General features: G+C 42.9%; 2 long non-coding RNA genes across 3 annotated transcripts; both read right to left on the bottom strand.

The window, feature by feature from the left end:
• Positions 1-231: 231 nt before the first annotated feature.
• LOC126765430 (uncharacterized) lies at positions 232-3687 on the bottom strand. The gene is made up of 6 exons (XR_007668383.1): positions 2561-3687; positions 2316-2507; positions 1462-2257; positions 1031-1321; positions 613-976; positions 232-557 (listed from the first exon to the last, which is right to left on the bottom strand). It is a non-coding gene; the product is annotated as an uncharacterized LOC126765430 (long non-coding RNA).
• A 5447-nt stretch (positions 3688-9134) lies between these two features.
• Positions 9135-15002, bottom strand: LOC126765436 (uncharacterized). 2 transcript variants are annotated; one of them, XR_007668390.1, is made up of 4 exons: positions 14916-15002; positions 14782-14843; positions 9290-9351; positions 9135-9217 (listed from the first exon to the last, which is right to left on the bottom strand). It is a non-coding gene; the product is annotated as an uncharacterized LOC126765436 (long non-coding RNA). The 2 variants fall into 2 exon arrangements; XR_007668391.1 differs by lacking the exon at positions 14782-14843.
• Between the last annotated feature and the right edge of the window lie 3655 nt (positions 15003-18657).

Here is an 18657-nt window from a genome sequence, read left to right as displayed (position 1 = left end):
TCTTTTTAACAATTCCTGATTATTAATTAATTATGATTACAAATAATCCAAAAATAAGTAAGATTAGTTAGGATTACGAGAAAATAATCAAAAATAATCAAAAAAGTAATTGGCTACTTTCAAGGATTATTTTTGATTATTTTCGATTATTTTTAAAAAAATTTGAAAGCTCATCATTTTATAAAAAAAATAGAAAAAAATCGTGGAAAAATAATAAAGAAAATAAATACATTCAATTCACAAAAAAACAGTTTTATAATTTACATATATTTACAATTGGCCTTCATTACAACTAATTTTTCAAAAGAAAAATCAAACAATGATTGCCGCCTTGGACTGTTGACGATCCCGGCAAATGAAAACAGTCGTTCAACTGGAGCTGAAGACGTTAAGGGCGTGTTAAAAAAATAAATGCCTCCCTTAATAAATCATATTTTTGGTAAATCTCGTCAGCACTTGCATTGTCATTTAAATAGCTGAAGAACTGCTGTTTTATTACCATCGTTGATCAAATTTAATCTGTTCTTGTGGAGAAGAACTAACTTCAATTTCATCATCTGCAAAGTCAAATCTTTAAAATGAAAAACAAAATAAATGTACGCATAAGCTCACCATCATCACTGAAATCAAAAAAATCGGGCATAGTCGACACATTATTAATTTGCCTTTCAAAATTAAATGTTTTACAATTTTTGGCGTAAAACCTGTAAAGTGTTTCTAAAACTCTGCTGGTTATATTTTCGACAGTTAATTCTGGCAATTACGGATTTAATCTCAGCAACACCATGACCCATTTCATTTTGATGCTTTGAGTTATCAATATTTGCCTCAGGCTTCAACATGAAATATGGTTGGAACCTTTCTCTTAACCTCTGTTCCATTTTTAAAATAAGAGATGATAACTGTTGCAATTCCTGGGATCTGCATAACTTATGCAGCCTATTGCTCAGTGTCACAAGAGTTGGTATTAAAAATCCTGTAATAATATTAATATAAATTTATATTTTAAAGCACCAAAATATGAAAATACCATAATTAATGTTGCTTTCTCCTTGAAGAAAGTCCTTTACAATTGGTTCCATTACCAAATTGTACATTTCCAGGTACTGTATGTCTCTTGCAGCAAACTGTGGCAAAGTCAACTTATCACACAGATTATTTAATTTTTGTTTGTAGCAAAGTGGTTTTTTAACTGAGTCATGCAATGAGTTCCAACGAGTAACAACGGGCAAAACCAACGATGATCCCAGGTGCCCTTCAATTATTTCCGAGACTTTGGCCACTTGCACTTCTTCCAAAAGTTGTAGCATTTATCGAATGTCTAAAAAAATTAACATTAAACACATTTTCACAATTACAAAACGTTTTCTATTGCATTAAAAATAAAAATGTTTCGTTACATTTTTTCAACTTCAACGATTATTTTTTTAATGCAAAATAATAATTTGTTCTGCGACTTACCATCTTATGCTGGATATACAGTGGCTGCTCAGTTTTTAAAATTTTATCGAAGTCGGTTGAAGCAAGCAAATTCAGAGTATGGCTGCAACATCTCTGATGTGTGGGCAACAAACTCTCATTATCAAAGACTGGCATTTCGTCATTAATTTCATCTTCGAAAAAGTCATTTCCCACACCATAATCTCTGAACGCTTTTACAAAATTTGAACCGTTGTCCGTAATGGTCAAGACAATGTTTGAGCTGTTCAAACCAAAGGCAGTGTTGATTTCAGTAATCATCTGCGCAATATTTTCCGCGGTGTGTGCTTTACAAATTCTTCTACATGCCAAAGCTGCCGATTTGCGTTCGAAATTGTCTGTAAGCCAATGACACGTATATCCAAGGAAGCTTCTATGATTTCCAGACTAAACATCTGCTGTAGTACAAAAATATTTAGAGCAAACCATGTTTTCTTTTACATTTTCCATCATGATGGTATATTTTGTTTCCAATTTCTTAGCCGCTGTTTGCCTACATCACCTTCATACCTGTACTTTGAAAAAGATCTATAAAGGATTTCTTTTCCAGAATGGAAAGGGGAAATAAACAATCAATCATTGCATGTAACAGTTTACCATCGAACTCAGATTGCATGTTACCGCCAAAAGGGCTACCTGTTTTATAACTTTTGTATGTTCTAAAACATTCACTATGCTTGACTTGCAAATGTTTGATGAAATTTGAAGTCACTTCACCGCTTCCTCTAATCACTCGATGACATGCAACGCACTTAGCACAAGTTGTCTTATCGGAAATCTAACAATAAAAATTATAAATTCATAGTGTGCTTTAATTTAAAAACTTTGAAACTAACTTTTTCCACTTCTGTGTAAAATTCTTCTTTGAAAATAATTTTTTGTGAATTCACACAGACTTCTTTTAGGGCCGGTCCTGATTCCGTACTTAATGAACTCTTTCGTTTACTTCCAGTAGTATTAAAGTCCAGATCTTCAATACTGTCGTCTGCAGAAAAATCGGTTTCGGAAACATGAACAGACATTTAGACCTAAAAATAAATTTTATTATTAAAAGTTAACAACAATTATGTTTAATACTCACAATTACAATAGTTCACAATTAATGTTTTCCTTTTGCTAGTTAAACTCACACCCTTCTTTATGAATTAAAACGTGATTTCTTGGTGTCTTGCTACTTGATTTGGCACTCTTAAAATTACAACGCAGCTCAGTAGTAAAGCGAGTTAGTTATTATGTAGTACATATGTTTGTATGAATGTTCAAATGCACACTGGGGAGCAGAAAGGAACGCATGTTTGCCTTTTTGAGACATTAGCAATTTTTTTTTACGATACAATTTTCTGGATAGATTTTTATAAAAATGTAGTTCATCCTCTAAAAAATGTCATATGATTTACAGTTTAAAACTGTATACAAAATTTATGACCACTTACAAAATTTTCGTACAAATTTCAAAGACTTTAATAAGACCGTTTATAATATTTTCGGGTATGCAGTTTTATAGTCCATTCAATGCTAGTAAGTATAATAAAGAATCAACATCAAACTTTCAAAAAACCTATCGAAAAAAATGTATCATGAAAATCAATGCTAATACCTCAAGAAAGCAAATATGTTCTCGGTTTTCCACTGTAAGTACATTCAAGCAAAAGAGTTACAAAACAAAGTGGCAAAATTCTAATGAGCACTTATGCTAGCAAAGGTACATATGTTACATACATATGTATGTGTGCAATATCTCTAGCTTATAAGGAAAAGCTAAGCCGACGATACGTAAGCATGCCTAAGTTAAGTGTTAGTTTGTAAGTTTGTTTGTAAAATTGAACTAATGTTACTAAATTGGAGTTATTGAAATGCAATATTTAAGTGAATACTCCCATTTGAGTAACTGTAATGCAATATTTAAGTGAGTAGATACTATTTTTGGAATTGTCAATCGATGGCAAACAAAATCTCACTGACCGTACTTTTGAAATGTTGGTATTAAAGAAAGCAAATTAGAAATAAATTATTTTTGCCTAATTTTAGTCCGGCATAATTAGAAGTCTCTACTCAAATATATGGTTTATTTTGAATACATTTCCTCATACTGCTTCAGCTTCACATATACATACTTCTTCTTCTTAATTGGCGTAGACACCGCTTATGCGATTATAGCCGAGTTAACAACAGCGCGCCAGTCGTTTCTCCTTTTCGCTACGTGGCGCCAATTGGATATTCCAAGCGAAGCCAGGTCCTTATTATCCTGGTCCTTTTAAAGGAGTGGAGGTCTTCCTCTCACTCTGCTTCCCTCGGAGGGTACAGCGTCGAATACTTTCAGAGCTGGAGTGTTTTCGTCCATTCGGACAACATGACCTAGCCAGCGTAGCCGCTGTCTTTTAATTCGCTGAACTATGTCAATGTCGTCGTATATCTCGTACAGCTCATCGTTCCATCGAATGCGATATTCGCCGTGGCCAACGCGCAAAGGACCATAAATCTTTCGCAGAACTTTTCTCTCGAAAACTCGCAACGTCGACTCATCAGTTGTTGACATCGTCCAAGCCTCTGCACCATATAGCAGGACGGGAATTATGAGCGACTTACAGAGTTTGGCTTTTGTTCGTCGAGAGAGGACTTTACTTTTCAATTGCCTACTCAGTCCGAAGTAGCACCTGTTGGCAAGAGTTATCCTGCGTTGGATTTCCAGGCTGACATTGTTGGTGGTGTTAATACTGGTTCCAAGATAGACGAAATTATCTACAACTTCAAAGTTATGACTGTCAACAGTGACGTGCGAGCCAAGTCGCGAGTGCGACGACTGTTTGTTTGATGACAGAAGATATTTCGTCTTGCCCTCGTTCACTGCCAGACCCATTTGTTTTGCTTCCTTGTCTAGTCTGGAGAAAGCAGAACTAACGGCGCGGGTGTTAAGGCCGATGATATCAATATCATCAGCATACGCCAGCAGCTGTACACTCTTATAGAAGATGGTACCTTCTCTATTAAGCTCGAACTATTTTCTCCAGAAGCAGGTTGAAAAAGTCACACGATAGGGAATCGCCTTGTCTGAAACCTCGTTTGGTATCGAACGGCTCGAAGAGGTCCTTCCCAATTCTGACGGAGCTTTTCGTGTTGCTCAGCGTCAGTTTACACAGCCGTATTAGTTTTGCGGGGATACCAAATTCAGACATCGCGGCATAGAGGCAGTTCCTTTTCGTGCTGTCGAAAGCAGCTTTGAAATCGACGAAGAGGTGGTGTGTGTCGATTCTCCTTTCACGGGTCTTTTCCAAGATTTGGTGCATGGTGAATATCTGGTCGGTTGTTGATTTTCCAGGTCTAAAGCCACACTGATAAGGTCCAATCAATTTGCTGACGCTGGGTTTTAATCTTTAACACAATACGCTCGGTAGAACTTTATATGCGATGTTGAGGAGGCTAATCCCACGGTAGTTGGCGCAGATTGTGGGATCTCCTTTTTTATGGATTGGGCATAGCACACTTAAATTCCAATCGTTGGGCATGCTTTCGTCCGACCATATTTTACAAAGAAGCTGATGCATGCTCCTTATCAGCTCTTCGCCGCCGTGTTTGAATAGCTCGGCCGGCAATCCATCGGCCCCCGCCGCTTTGTTGTTCTTCAGGCGAGTAATTTCTATTCGAACTTCTTCATGGTCGGGTAATGGAACGTCTGCTCCATCGTCATCAATTGGGGAATCGGGTTCTCCTTCTCCTGGTGTTGTGCGTTCACTGCCATTCAGCAGGCTGGAGAAGTGTTCCCTCCATAATTTAAGTATGCTCTGGGCATCAGTGACTGGATCACCTTTGGGGGTTCTACAAGAGTATGCTCCGGTCTTGAAACCTTCTGTAAGCCGCCGCTTTTTTTCGTAGAATTTTCGAGCATTACCCCTGTCGGCCAGCTTATCAAGCTCTTCATATTCACGCATTTCGGCCTCTTTCTTTTTCTGTCTGCAAATGCGTCTCGCTTCCCTCTTCAACTCTCGGTATCTATCCCATCCCGCACGTGTTGTGGTCGATCGTAACGTTGCGAGGTAGGCAGCCTGTTTTCTCTCCGCTGCGACGCGGCACTCCTCGTCGTACCAGTTGTTCTTTTGCACTTTCCGAAAACCAATGGTTTCGGATGCAGCTGTACGTAAGGAGTTTGAAATGCCGTCCCACAGTTCCCTAATACCAAGTTGTTGATGAGTGCTCTCAGAGAGCAGGAGTGCAAGCCGAGTAGAAAATCGTTCGGCAGTCGATCAGCCTCAACCCAGTTGGGGATGTTTCCTCGTGGAAGCTGAATTTACCGACCGTAGTGCCAAAGATACCTTCCTTGCCCACCCTGGCGTTAAAGTCGCCAAGCACGATTTTGACATCGTGGCGGGGCATCTCTCATAAGTGCGTTCCAAGCACTCATAAAAGGCATCTTTGGTCACCTCGTCCTTCTCTTCCGTCGGGGCGTGGGCGCAGATCAGCGATATGTTGAAGAGCCTCGCTTTGATGCGGATTGTGGCTAGACGTTCATTCACCGGAGTGAATGATAGTACTCGGCGACGGAGTCTCTCTCCCACCACGAATCCCACACCAAACTTGCGCTCCTTTATATGGCCACTGTAGTAAATGCCGCAAGGACCTACTCGTCTCTGTCCGGGTTGGGGTCAAAATTCTGCTTTTTTGGAAATTCTGCATTCTTAATTCCGGAAGTCGGAACACCGGGAATCAAAGTTATGGAAGTCAATATTCTGGAATTCAAAATTCTGGATAACGAAATTCTAAATTGCAAAATTCTGAATGTCAAAATTCTGTAATTAATGATTAAAAATGCGTGTTGATAACAAAAAAGTGCGCACATTTTTAATCATTAATTACAGAATGGGCAAAATTCATATGTTTTATTGCCTAGTAAGTAGTTTTTTACAATTGCATGATTGTATTTGTTATTGTTATTTCTTTGTTTGTGGTTGTTCATTTACTTTTTTGTACTACCATAATGATTTAGTTTACTGCATTTTCATTAATAAAAACGTGCTAAATATTTTTGTGAAATGATGGAAAATATAACTGTGGTGAAGTTCAATAAAGGAAAAGACATGTTAAACGTCGACGGCTACTTCTTCTATGTATTTGGAACGAAAAAATAAGAAAACATTTATCTGGACTTGTTCTGAACGAATTAAAAACAAATGTACCGTGCGTATTGTCACACAATTCGATGGCTGTGAACATGTTATACGAAAAAAAAAAATGAACATCTCATGATCCATTAATGTAGTATCTATTTGATCTTTATTTGTTAATAATGTTGTTTTTTGTCTTTCCGATAAACATGTTTGAATTTTGGAGGTTATGTTTTGTTTATGTTATATTATTATGTATGTATAAGCAAATTTATATAAGATACACGATTTGGCTAAAATTTTGGGGAAAAAATTAATTCTGGAAAACGTAAATTCCGGAATTATGAAAAACCAGATTTTTGAAACGCAGCCAAAAAAAGACGAAGGAATTGCGGAATTCCGATTTCCAGAATTTTGTCGACCCAGAATTTTGATTCCGGAATTTCGACTTCAGAATTTTAATTTTAGAATTTTGACCGTTTCCCTCTCTGTCCTTGTCCCGTCCATCGCATTTCTTGGACGGCGGTGATGTCAGCCTTTATTTTCACGAGGACATCAACCAGCTGGGCAGCGGCACCTTCCCAATTAAGGGACCGGACATTCCAGGTGCATGCCCTCAATTCGTAGTCCTTATTTCGTTTGCCATGGTCGTCATCAAAAGAGGGGTTTCTCATCCGAGGCTGTTTGTCATTTTTCATTGGGGTAGGCTTTTTACGTGGCGGGTCCCAAACCCAGCGCACAACCCTATGCAGGGGATGTTTCGCCTTCTCACTTTAGCTCGCCTTCGAACGGATGTTCTTAGGCTACCCAGAGGATACTTGGTCAAAGACCGGAAGTAGTGAGCTGCTTGAGTCATGTGTAAAAGAATCGGTTCTAGCCACTCCCAAGTGAATGGCGATCAGAGAACTTTCCTCACTTGCGTGAACTTCTACACATGACTCCATCCTCACATATACATACGTAGTATTATTTTTATTCTTTAAGAAACAGTGTTATGTTACTGAAAAATGTTCATTATAAATAAAGGTGTTCACTATTACTAAACCTTTAATGGTAGTGCAATTTGTTTTTCAATATGAATAAAGGTTTAGTGATAATGACATTTTTTCCACTATCACTAAATTTTCAGTGATAATGGATTTTGCTGTTTAACTACCACTGAAGAAGTAGAAACCTTATTGTACTTATTTTTTAGTGTGCTATGCCCAACCCTGATAACAAGTATGTAAAGTGTAACATAACACTCACAAAAAAATATACGCAAAAGAAATATTTACTTTATACAAAATGCAGAATCAAGAAGAATGCAACAGGTTTTCAATTATCAAATCGATGAACATCAGTAGTAATAACAAAAAGTGAAAAAAAAACAACTAACATGAAACACTAGTGCCATAATTTCGCAAAGAAAAAAAAATAATAATCAAAAACAATCAAAAGTAATCTTCGAAAGTAGTCAAATTATTTTTCGCTTACTTTTTATTATTTTTGATTATTTTTTCGAAATTTGTATTAATCTTAACTATTTTCCGATTATCTGTAATCGTAATCAATTAGTAATCGTCCGAATCTGAAAATAATCGTAATATAATCATTACTTCACCTTTCAAAAAAAAATCTAATTACTAATTATTATGATTAGTAATCATTACTTAACAGCTTTGGAATTAAGCCTGTTACTCCTCAACTAATAAAAGTTTTTAATCATTTGTAATTGAAAATTTATTCTACTATGCATCAAATTGCAAAACGTTTCATGAAACATATTTAAATCATTGTTTTATATGTTTTATTAGCGATCTTGAAGGGCGGCAACAAATTCTTCCGTTCACATTTATTTTTGGTATACTTCCAATCTGTCCGTTCCAGTCATTCCAATTGCGTTAAAACCTACCCAATCCAGTTGTAACGTGGCTTTTACCACCTTACAATAATTTACGTCAACTTCGCTCCACAGTACATCATGTACCTTCACCATACCACCATACGTACTAAACTTCACCGCATTGACTACGCACCCAACTCACCTCCCTACGATGATGAAAGCTGCTAGAGCTTTCCACCATACGTACTAACGCACCACACGCATACAACTTACCTCGCTACGGTGACGAAAGCTGCGCTATGCTGCTATATAAGCAAGCACTTCACACCGAACGGGCCCTTTTTTTTCTCCAGCTCGCCAGCGAGGACGGTCGCCCAGCAGCAATAGGCAGCGCGAAGCCGAAGGACCATTGCCGCCGTATACACCCGTTTTCATCACCGCCGTATACACCACCGTGCCAGCTTTAACAAGCGCCAACGCCTGGCACGTTAGTTTCACCCGTTTTCATCACCGCCGTGCCGACTTCATCAAGCGTCAACGCCGGGCACGCTAATTTCACCCGTTTTCATCAACGCCGTCTACTTCGCCGTACCAGCTTTAACAAGCGTCAACGCCGGGCACGTTAGTTTCACCCGTTTTCATCACCGCCGTGCCGACTTCATCAAGCGTCAACGCCGGGCACGCTAATTTCACCCGTTTTCATCAACGCCGTCTACATCGCCGTACCAGCTTTAACAAGCGTCAACGCCGGGCACGTTAGTTTCACCCGTTTTCATCACCGCCGTGCCGACTTCATCAAGCGTCAACGCCGGGCACGCTAATTTCACCCGTTTTCATCAACGCCGTCTACATCGCCGTACCAGCTTTAACAAGCGTCAACGCCGGGCACGTTAGTTTCACCCGTTTTCATCACCGCCGTGCCGACTTCATCAAGCGTCAACGCCGGGCACGCTAATTTCACCCGTTTTCATCAACGCCGTCTACATCGCCGTACCAGCTTTAACAAGCGTCAACGCCGGGCACGTTAGTTTCACCCGTTTTCATCACCGCCGTGCCGACTTCATCAAGCGTCAACACCTGGCTCATAGATTCCGTTTATTTCCGTCGCCGTGCCAGTTTCAACAAGCGTCACCGCCTGACTCATCAATCCCGTTTATTTCCATCGCGCTGGTCTGGCTGTCCGCATAAGGAGTGGGGGCGTGGATATAACTTTACGAGGATAAAACTCGTCTCTCTTTTGCTAAGGGTTCGTGGGTCCCAAGGCTGACCCTGGAGCGGCTGAGCATACCTCAGCTATGGACGAAACCCCATTACAAATGGCGCCCGAGCAGGGACCTGACTTTGTGAGTGATAGTGAAAAACATGAAACAGTCACCAACGCTCATGAATCAGGTTCGCCGCGCCCCCCACACAATCATAAGCATCGCAGTACTCCAGCGATGAAGGCTCTAACGCTTGAAACGGACACGACCAGTTGGATTTACTGGCTGAAGAAGGACCGATTAATCACCGAGTGCAGACGACACCACATCGCTGTCGAAGGACGCACCGTAGCAGATCTCCGTAGCGAGCTGAGCGCCTGCATCCGTGCAAAGCGCCACCATAAATCCACGGAGGACCTAGTGCAAGCTTTGGAAAGGGAAATGAAGGAGGAAGATAACGCCACCATACTCGTTCCAACCACCACGGTAAGAATCCCAAGCAAAGCGGTAGCAACACGTGGCGACATAACCTCAGCTGCAAGAGTGCCGGATTTGGAGGTTATAAACTCCGTGCGGCGATGGAACATACGCTACAGCGGTCGCGAAAATTTACACGACTTTCTAGAGCGATGCGAAGAACTAGCGGAATGCTACTCTATAGCAAACAACCAGCTTCTTGCCACGATGCCGGAAATTCTGCAGGACAAAGCGCTGCAATGGTTTCGTGTAAAACGCAACACCATCAACACGTGGGACGACTTTCGTTACGAGGCTGAGCGGTTCTTTTTACCGAAGCGTCACCTCGCACATCTGGAGGAAACCATCCACCAGCGCAAGCAATTTCCCAGAGAGAAGGCAAAGGATTATGTGCTGGCTATCCAAACGCTTATCCGCCAGCACCCGAAACTTCGCGATGAAGATCACACCGAACGCATATATGACGGCTTAAGGGTGGAATATCGCTTATATGTCCGTCGGAGCGATTTCAACAGTGTGGACGAACTACTCGAATTAACGGAAGAATTCGAGTTGCTGAAAGGCGAGGAGACCAGGCAAGCGAGAAACACCAATCACTGTTTGACGGCGATAAGTAATAAGTATTGCCGCGAGAAAGTTTGTTGGCGATGCAAGCAGCCGGGACACCGAAGACACCAATGTCGCAACCAGCAGCGAATATTTTGCTCTCGCTGCGGACTCGACGGAACCATGTCGCGGGACTGCACTTGTCCTACACATGTGGCAGTGTGCGCCACTCCGCCCGAACCCCGCACAGCGGCACGCAAAGCAACGCTTCCGCACCCAGAAGGGAAGCAAGATGGCCGTTATTATCTGCCCATCACTATTGCGGGCATGCAGGTCGAAGCCCTGGTGGACACCGGAGCCACGCTCACATACATCGGTAAGGAACTCCAGCGTCATCTAGACAACCACAGGATTAAAGCCAAACGCCAGACCCGTCGCATTCAGCTAGCTAACCGGACGTATATACCTAGCACGAAAATGTATCCCGTTACCATCGAGCTGGGCAAGAAGACGACGCATCTACTCGTATCCGCTTTACCGACGCTGTCGGAACCTGTCATCCTGGGCATGGATTTCCTGAGGAAGAGGGACCTGACTATCACCATCGATGGTCAACCCCTAGCCGCTACACGCCTGAGCACGCAGGCACCTGCCGACCACCTCGCGATGCTAACCGAGAGGCAACATCTTACAGAAAGGGAGAATCACCAATTGAATACGCTCCTCACTGAAAACGCAGCAGTGTTCTCGACGATCACCGGCCCCAGCACAGCCGCCGAGCATGTGATTCGACTTAAACACGATCGCCCACTGAAGCAGAGATATTATCCGCGCAACCCAGCGATGCAAGGAGTAATCAATCAGGAGGTGAACGAATTGATTGCAACCGGCCGCATCGAAGTCTCTAACAGCGCTTACAGCTCGCCCATTGTCTTAGTGCGAAAGAAACAAGGAAGTTGGCGAATGTGTATCGACTACCGGCAACTTAACGCAGCAAGTATACCAGACGCATACCCACTTCCCCAAATAAACGCAATCCTAGACCAGTTGAAGGAAGCTCGGTTTATCTCGACCATCGACCTGAAGAACGGCTACTGGCAGATTCCGCTACACCCCCGCTCACGCCCGTACACCGCGTTTACCGTACCGGGGAGAGGTTTATTCCAGTGGCGAGTGATGCCTTTTGGGCTGCATTCGGCGCCCGCAACATTCCAGCGAGCCTTAGACACCGTCCTGGGATCAGAACTACAGCCGAAGGTCTTCGCCTATCTGGACGACATCATTGTACTGGGAAACTCTTTCGAAGAGCACTTGGACTATTTGCAAGCAGTGTTCACGCGCCTTCAACAAAACCGCATGCAGATCAACTTTGAGAAGAGCAAGTTCGTGCAGCAACGCCTCCATTACTTGGGCCATGTAGTCAGCAACGAGGGTATTCACACCGACCCGGCTAAGGTGGCAGCCATTAGCGATATGGCAGCACCTACCACCATCCGAGAACTACGCCGCTTCCTGGGAGCAGCCTCGTGGTACCGACGTTTCGTAGCAGACTTCGCCACAATATCAGCACCACTGAACCGTTTATTGAAAAAGAACCAGCGTTGGTCATGGGGTGCCGAACAAGAAGAAGCATTCCAGGCGCTAAAGGAAAGACTAACTAGTGCACCCATCCTGGGCTGCCCTGACTTCGAGAGGCCTTTCTGCCTGCAGACTGACGCCAGCGGAGAAGGACTAGGCGTGGTACTATTTCAACGCCATTCGGACCAAGAACGGGTTGTAGCATACGCCAGTCGCAGCTTGACAGAGTTGGAGAAGCGATACTCTGCCACCGAACAGGAGTGCCTAGCCGTATTGTGGGGTATAAGGAAAATGCGACCATACCTGGAGGGCTATCATTTCACCGTAATCACCGACCATCATTCGCTTAAATGGCTTCACACCCTGCAGAACCCGTCCGGAAGACTCGCAAGGTGGGCCCTAGAGCTACAACAGTTTGACTTCGACATCGAGTATCGCAAAGGTACCCTCAACGTAGTCGCCGACGCGCTATCCAGATGCCCACTGAAAGACCAAGAAGGCAATGCGGAACTTTTGCATGCCGTCCATGATCAACCGGATAGATGGTATGAAAGACGTACGCGCCAGGTACACGATCAACCAAAGAAACATCCCGATTACCAACTTATCGATGGCCGGCTCTTTCGGCACATCGCCCCACGCAATACGCTATCCAGGTCACCACGCTGGAAACTATGCGTACCGGAGCACCGTCGACTCGAGGTCCTGAGAGAAAATCACGACGCTAGTACCGGCGGTCACATGGGTGTACACAAAACACTCAAACGCACACAAGAAGGGTATTATTGGCCTGGGATGCATAGGGATGCACTCAGATATGTTCGTCGATGCCAACAATGTGCCGAATATAAGGTAGACCAACGCCGACCTGCCGGGATGATGGCCACCATGCAATGCTCACGACCGTGGGAAGTTGTAACGGCGGATTTTGTAGGCCCACTACCACGTTCAACAAATGGCAACACATGCTTGCTAGTGCTCACGGATAAGTTCTCCAAGTGGTGGAGCTCATGCCAGTCCGGAATGCAACCACCGCCAGCGTTATAAAGGCGCTACGAGAGCGCGTGATATACCGGTTTGGTTGCCCTGACGTATTCCTTACCGACAACGGGAAGCAATTCACCGGCAAGCCGCTCACACAGTTCCTGGAGAGCCACGGAATTCAACATCGTTTCACCGCCATTTACGCTCCACACGAGAACCCAACCGAGCGCACCAACAGAGTCGTGAAAACTATGATCGCCCAACGAGCAAAGGCCGATCATCGGACCTGGGACCACCAACTAGCCGAAATAGCTTTCGCGATAAATACATCACAACACGACTCAACAAAAACATCAGCAGCTGAGATAAACTTCGGGTACACACCAGCTACACCGAAACAAATCCGCAAAGAAGGGAACGTGCCCGACGAAGAAGCCACCACCGTGCCGACACTCACCGAGCTTTGGCAAGAAGTTTCTCGCAACTTGTCTACCGCAGCAAAACGCCAGAAGAGATACTACGATTTGCGCAGACGACCATGGAAGCCACTTATCGGCGAGAAAGTACTCAAAAGAGATCATCCGCTCTCTTCCGCAGTAAACAATTTTGCACAGAAGCTTGCTCCGAAGTATTCTGGCCCATATATCGTCAGAAAATTCAAGTCGACCAATACAGTTGAACTTGCGAATCCGAACGCACCAGGTGGGCGTACCATTCATGTGCATCTGCAAGATCTAAAGCAGCTGCCAACCGAATACTAAACTTGAGTAGCCGCTAGCGCGATCTCTACCGAGCCTACGGACTCTAACTCCGAGCCACCTAGCACCAATGTAACGCAACCATAGACGATGCGTCCTACATTTATACGATTGCACAGCGGAATTTGAAGTGTATTAGTTTAAGGAGCAATGTAAGAATTTGTACGACTAGGCCAATGAATTTTAATTGTATTAGTTTGAGTATCAGCTTATGAATAATATATAGAGATCACTAGTTGTAAGTACGCATAATCGTAGTATAAGGCTCCTTGTACCATAAATTAAGAATTTTCTATTAAATAAAGGTTTCACACCCGCTCCCCGTTCACGGCACACGCCAACCAGGACAGCCAGCCAGCCTCCAGCCGAACCATCGTGGGAGATCGAAACCGCTCCTTCCACCGGCCGCCAGCGAAGTATCATTGTCCGAAGTGAGGGGGGGACTGTAACGTGGCTTTTACCACCTTACAATAATTTACGTCAACTTCGCTCCACAGTACATCATGTACCTTCACCATACCACCATACGTACTAAACTTCACCGCATTGACTACGCACCCAACTCACCTCACTACGATGATGAAAGCTGCTAGAGCTTTCCACCATACGTACTAACGCACCATACGCATACAACTTACCTCGCTACGGTGACGAAAGCTGCGCTATGCTGCTATATAAGCAAGCACTTCACACCGAACGGGCCCTTTTTTTCTCCAGCTCGCCAGCGAGGACGGTCGCCCAGCAATCGGCAGCAATAGGCAGCGCGAAGCCGAAGGACCATCATCACCGCCGGATACATCACCGTGCCAGCTTTAGCAAGCGTCAACGCCGGGCACGTTAGTTTCACCCGTTTTCATCACCGCCGTGCCGACTTCATCAAGCGTCAACGCCGGGCACGCTAATTTCACCCGTTTTCATCAACGCCGTCTACTTCGCCGTACCAGCTTTAACAAGCGTCAACGCCGGGCACGTTAGTTTCACCCGTTTTCATCACCGCCGTGCCGACTTCATCAAGCGTCAACGCCGGGCACGCTAATTTCACCCGTTTTCATCAACGCCGTCTACATCGCCGTACCAGCTTTAACAAGCGTCAACGCCGGGCACGTTAGTTTCACCCGTTTTCATCACCGCCGTGCCGACTTCATCAAGCGTCAACGCCGGGCACGCTAATTTCACCCGTTTTCATCAACGCCGTCTACATCGCCGTACCAGCTTTAACAAGCGTCAACGCCGGGCACGTTAGTTTCACCCGTTTTCATCACCGCCGTGCCGACTTCATCAAGCGTCAACGCCGGGCACGCTAATTTCACCCGTTTTCATCAACGCCGTCTACATCGCCGTACCAGCTTTAACAAGCGTCAACGCCGGGCACGTTAGTTTCACCCGTTTTCATCACCGCCGTGCCGACTTCATCAAGCGTCAACACCTGGCTCATAGATTCCGTTTATTTCCGTCGCCGTGCCAGTTTCAACAAGCGTCACCGCCTGACTCATCAATCCCGTTTATTTCCATCGCGCTGGTCTGGCTGTCCGCATAAGGAGTGGGGGTGTGGATATAACTTTACGAGGATAAAACTCGTCTCTCTTTTGCTAAGGGTTCGTGGGTCCCAAGGCTGACCCTGGAGCGGCTGAGCATACCTCAGCTATGGACGAAACCCCATTACACAGTCAACTGTCAAAGTTCGGTAGGTAAGCGGTTCCCACATTTCCAGTGACAGGAGAGATGGGCATCTCTTTATCTCCGGTTCCGTGTTAGCTACCTGATCATCGGCCATAAAATTCTCCGCCAAGCCTATGTTGCGTGCTAGTACATTCCTAACATGTTGCGTTGGGATGGCGTGCATTGCTCGAACGGCGTATTGCTGGCTGTGGCGAGGTTTTACCGCTGCGTATGCATTCTTGTTATGAATAATAGGGTGTACCTTTATGATATTTATAGATATTTAGTTTATTATTAGATATTTAATAATAATAAAATCAGTTTATTTAGATAACATTAAACTCATTTTTCTTTACACATTTTTTTTAATAATTTAAAAATTGTGTATATGTATAATAGGCCGGGTCGATTTGTATGGGTGGAAAAAAACCAACAAAGCGGTTAGCAAACACGGCCATGATATCGTCTCTATTATTTGCAATAGCGCGTCGGGAAACTGTTGTCAGAAGCTGTACACAACGCTCAGTTGCTTGGGTATGACATGGAATCCCTAGGTCAGGAAGCGGCGGATCATCAGTCTCAATAAACTGCGACAAGTATTCGTATGGAATGTTTGCTGAGAATGGAGGCTCAGACAAAACACTGTTATCATCTACAGTGGCGGACAAAACTCTGGGTACGACCCCTTTTTCTTAAATTTAAATGTCCCAATACATTTGAAAAAAAAGTAATGATGCAGGTTTATTTTGAATCTTATAATTGTATAAAAAATAACAAAATAATATATGTCTCCAATATTAACTTTTAAGGTTATTCACAGAAAGCTCAAAAAAATCACTGACAAAAGTGTACGTACAAATTGAAAAAAAAGAAATAATATTAAAATATATTAATAAATTATAAAATGTAATATTTTGTTGGGCCACCACCAGCATCGATGACCGCCTGCAACCGTCAAGGCATTGAAGCTTTAAATTTTCGAGCTCTTCCGGTGTTATTTTATGCCACTCCTCTTGCAGTTTCTCTTTTAGAGTTGGACCATCACTAATAACGTACTTTCGGATCTTTCCCTCCAAAATTTCCTACACGTGTTCTATTACATTCAAGTCCGGGCTTTGTGGAGGTGAATACGGCTGTCGTGGATCATAATACAGCAGCCAGTCCTTCACTACCTGCGACGTATTCTTAATATCATTGTCTTGTTGGAAGCTCCAGCTCGTTCCTCTTCTTCTTCATTGGCGTACACACCGCTTACGCGATTTTAGCCGAGTTAACAACAGCGCGCCAGTCGTTTCTTCTTTTCGCTACGTGGCGCCAATTGGATATTCCAAGCGAAGCCAGGTCCTTCTCCACTTGGTCCTTCCAACAGAGTGGAGGTCTTCCTCTTCCTCTGCTTCCCCCGGCGGGTACTGCGTCCAATACTTTCAGAGCTGGAGTGTTTTCATCCATCCGGACAACATGACGTAGCCAGGGTAGCCGCTGTCTTTTAATTCGCCGAACTATGTCAATGTCGTCGTATATCTCGTACAGGTCATCGTTCCATCGAATGCGATATTCGCAGTGGCCAATGCGCAAAGGACCATAAATCTTTCAAAGAACCTTTCTCTCGAAAACTCGCAACGTCGACTCATCCGTTGTTGTCATCGTCCGAGACTCTGCACCTGTGCTCTGTGTCAATACTGGTTCCTAAATATAAGAAATTATCTACAACTTCAAAGTTATGACTGTCAACAGTGACGTGAGAGCCAAGTCGCGAGTGCGACGACTGTTTGTTTGATGACAGGAGATATTTCGTCTTGCCCTCGTTCACTGCTAGACCCATTTCCTTTACTTCCTTGTCCAGCCTGGAGAAAGCAGCGTGGGTGTTGAGGCCGATGATATCAATATCACTAAAAAGGGCACAAGTGCAAATATGCGGTGATATTACATAAAAAAGAAATTAGATGACAAAAAATTAAGTCAAATCAAAAAAGAATACACATACATAAGTATATACATAACAGTGCGGTGAAAAAAAAAACACTAATTAAAACTTACAGTACAATAAACAAAAAAAAAAGAAAAGCGGGCGCGAATATAAAACCATATATGTATGTAATTAAGACATATCAATATAAGTAAAAAGAACAAAAAACAAAAAACCAAAAATCACTAGGAACCCACCGCAGCATTCCAGGACAGGACTTGGATAGCTCATAGGGACTCGAAACACACTTGGCCTAACGTAATCCCCAAAATCCCATGACGGATAACAAAGTGAGTCGTATCGATTCCTCTTAGTATTGCATCCTTTATTTCTATTTCTGCACCTTACATATATCATTACAAAAAAAGTTTTTGCGTCAAATTTATTTTATTTGCATAGAATAACACATCCAGGTTTTCTCATTTCGCTTATTAAATTTTCAAACAAAAACAAAAAAAAACGAAACACTTTGCATGGAATAACTCATCAAGTTATTCTCATTTTATTTTATTTCTTTTGCAAAACAAAAAAAAACAAAACACCGGTTGCCAAGTGGTCATAAGTAACTTTCGGTTAAAACCGAAATACCGCAAATAAAACTGTTTGGCATCACAGACAATATATATATGGTGTATTCCATACCGAATCGACCACTTTTGAACCCGACCCCTTTAGATTTTGCTGAAACTTATCCATCCTTTTCTACTCGTTGAAAAACATTTTTGAGAATTTTTCAATATTTTTTGTCCAACTTCAAAAAAGTTATGAATTTTTCAAAAAAATGGCTTTTATATTTTCAAATAGCCATAGCTTTTGTAGAAATTGACTTTTGGGATCTTTTTTTTTAAATATTCGTTTTTGAATGACTTTTCGAAAAAATACACGAAAAAAATTTAACACGATCAGTTATAAAAATTTTTTTAAGTAAAATCGTAATTTTTTTTTTTGGAAGTTAGCCATTTTTTTTTTTGTTTTTTCCTCAAAAAAAAAACTTCAATTAATGTGACAACTATCCCTGCTACTCCCGGAGTACACAAATCTGGTACATGCGTTGATATATTTACACATTGAACATACGTATATATGT

Source organism: Bactrocera neohumeralis, unplaced genomic scaffold (genome assembly GCF_024586455.1).
Source record: "Bactrocera neohumeralis isolate Rockhampton unplaced genomic scaffold, APGP_CSIRO_Bneo_wtdbg2-racon-allhic-juicebox.fasta_v2 cluster10, whole genome shotgun sequence".
Classification (NCBI taxonomy): domain Eukaryota; kingdom Metazoa; phylum Arthropoda; class Insecta; order Diptera; family Tephritidae; genus Bactrocera; species Bactrocera neohumeralis.
Note: the sequence above shows the minus strand (reverse complement) of the source record. Positions and strands in the feature narration are given on the sequence as shown.